The following is a 2,197-nucleotide window of genomic DNA, read 5'->3' on the forward strand; positions in this document are numbered from 1 at the left end:
ATGCTCAAGCCTTCAGGAGGCCCCAGCAGGTGCGGGCGCTTCTCCGGGAGCTGCCCGTGGCCCCACGCACAGAGCTGACGGCCCCCGGGGCTCCGGCCTAGTCAGGGTCAGAGGGTGACAGCCCCCATGATGAGATGTCATGTCCACAGGACGATTCATGGGATGCCCCCGCCCTCCTCTAGATATGGGTACATAGTAGCTGCATGTGGTGACGACGACACGGTCCAGCGTTGGAAACTGTGAGTGACTCCGGCTCCTGCAGGAGGGCCTTCCCTCTCCAGGAGGGCAGCAAAGGGGCTGTGGGGCGGGGGGGCGGCTGCACCCTCACCTCACACATCTGCAATTCCTGTGACAGAGTAAAGGTCTAAGGCCCCTTCTGGAAAAGAGGGCAGGAGAGCCAGGATGGGGTGCGGTCTTGGTGGGAGACACTGGGACCCCTAAGGAGAACTTCTCCATGCCCCCCAACCCTCTCTCTGCCCCACACCTGGGGCCCAGAGCAGAGGGGGTGGGGAGCATTGCACTCCCCAATCTGGTGGCACCTGGATCAGGGGGCACAGCAGGTGCTCAGGAGGGCTGGTGAGGCCTCCAGACCAGGCGGCCCCCACCCTGTGGGAGATGAGAGATTAGAGTCAGTGGAAGGACACCCCCGGGGGCCCCTCTGGAGGGAGGCAGGCCAGAGCCACAGGAGGGAAGGTGGCGGTCCTGGGCGGCTCCTGGCAAGGCCTGGCAGGACACAGAGCCCGAGCCCTCCTGCCTTGGAGCTTCCCAGAGCGACAGTGTGTGCAGTGAGGGCAATGACAGGCCAGACGCCCCCAGTCCCCGGACGCCTGCCGGTGGACTCAAGGGGCAGGTGGGCAGGGACCAGGCTGAGGAGGGAGTCCCGCTTCCCCAGGAGAGACGGTGGTGGTCACCCCGCTGGGCGTGGGCTCCCCAGAACAGAGGCTGCATATCAGCCCCTCCTCAGGGAGCAGGCCTGTGGCAGGCAGGACCGCCAGGTGGCAGGGGCACAAGGAGCAAGACTGGCCTCTGACACCCCGCACGGGAGGCCAGGTCCCCGGGTCCTGCACGGCTTCCCCGGGGCACCTGCATGTGACAGAGCCCTGTCTTCTGACACCTGTGCCCGCCTGTCCCTCCACAGGGCCATCTCCTGCATGCTGGAAATATGGCTGGATTATTATGGGGACGACTTTTGTCAGCTCCCCGAATTTCCCTCCCTTATGAAAATTCTGCAATTCCTAAGACAGCACATGCCAGGTTCAGACGTGGAACTCCGTGCCCGGCGTAACCTCCAGCAATTCAGACGCCTCCATACAGTGGAGCCAGAGGCTGGGGGTGAGGAGGCCTGGGGGTGACTGAGCTGGGGACAGGGTGGGCCCCGCCGATCCAGCCTCCATGCAGCTGGGCTGGGAGCAGGGGGTGGGCTCACACTTCACCCCAAGGGCTGCAGCCTGGGGACACCTCCCAGGGCTCATGCCCTCACGCACGTGGAGCAGTGGGAAGAGTGGTCTTGACTTGGGAGGCACGTGGAACGTCCGTCCTAATGGGGATACTTTGCCTTCCTGGAGCTACAGCTTCAGCCCAAGGAAAACACCCTGAAGCAGCTCAGGAGCAAGTCCCAGCTCTGACCATGGGGACTGCTGCCCCGTCGGGGCCTGCGGGGATCCAGGCCGTCCCGGCTGCTGGGGCTGAGGGCTCGGCCCGCGCTGAAGCGCCTGCTGGGGAGGTGAAGCCCCTGCAGATAGTGGTCACTGCTCTAGTTCACTGCTCAGCCCTGGAGGAGCCCCCTGCACCCGCGGCCACCCCAGAGGAGGAGCAGGCCCCGGCACCTGCAATCGGGGTCCCCAGAGTGCCAGAGCTGCCACCTGCATCCGGAACAACTGTCTTCGACCCCTGAGCTCGCCCCAGCTCCCAACGCAGGGCTCGTGGTGGTTGCAGCCCAATGGAGGCTTGCCCTCCCCTGGCATTTCACTGTTTCTATATTTTCCATTTTTCTTTAACCTTTAACCTGTATAATGGCTTATGAGTTTTATTGTAATAAAGGATAAGTTAACTTCACACAAAATTGACTCTGATGGTTTTAAATGCTACATTGTACTTAGGTCCTTCACAGTGTGGCAGGCTCGGAGCCCAGGGCACCGGGGGACACAGCCCAGGATCCGGTGCTCCCCTGGGAAAGGCAGAGGACGGGAGGACACAG

At 62.9% G+C, this 2,197-nt stretch overlaps 1 long non-coding RNA gene across 1 annotated transcript; it reads left to right on the forward strand.

The window, feature by feature from the left end:
* The first annotated feature begins 202 nt into the window (after window positions 1-202).
* LOC144283933 (uncharacterized) lies at window positions 203-1,713 on the forward strand. Its single transcript, XR_013352424.1, has 3 exons — window positions 203-239; window positions 1,139-1,332; window positions 1,572-1,713. It is a non-coding gene; the product is annotated as an uncharacterized LOC144283933 (long non-coding RNA).
* The last annotated feature ends 484 nt before the right edge of the window (window positions 1,714-2,197 follow it).

Source organism: Canis aureus, chromosome 15 (genome assembly GCF_053574225.1).
Source record: "Canis aureus isolate CA01 chromosome 15, VMU_Caureus_v.1.0, whole genome shotgun sequence".
NCBI lineage: Eukaryota > Metazoa > Chordata > Mammalia > Carnivora > Canidae > Canis > Canis aureus.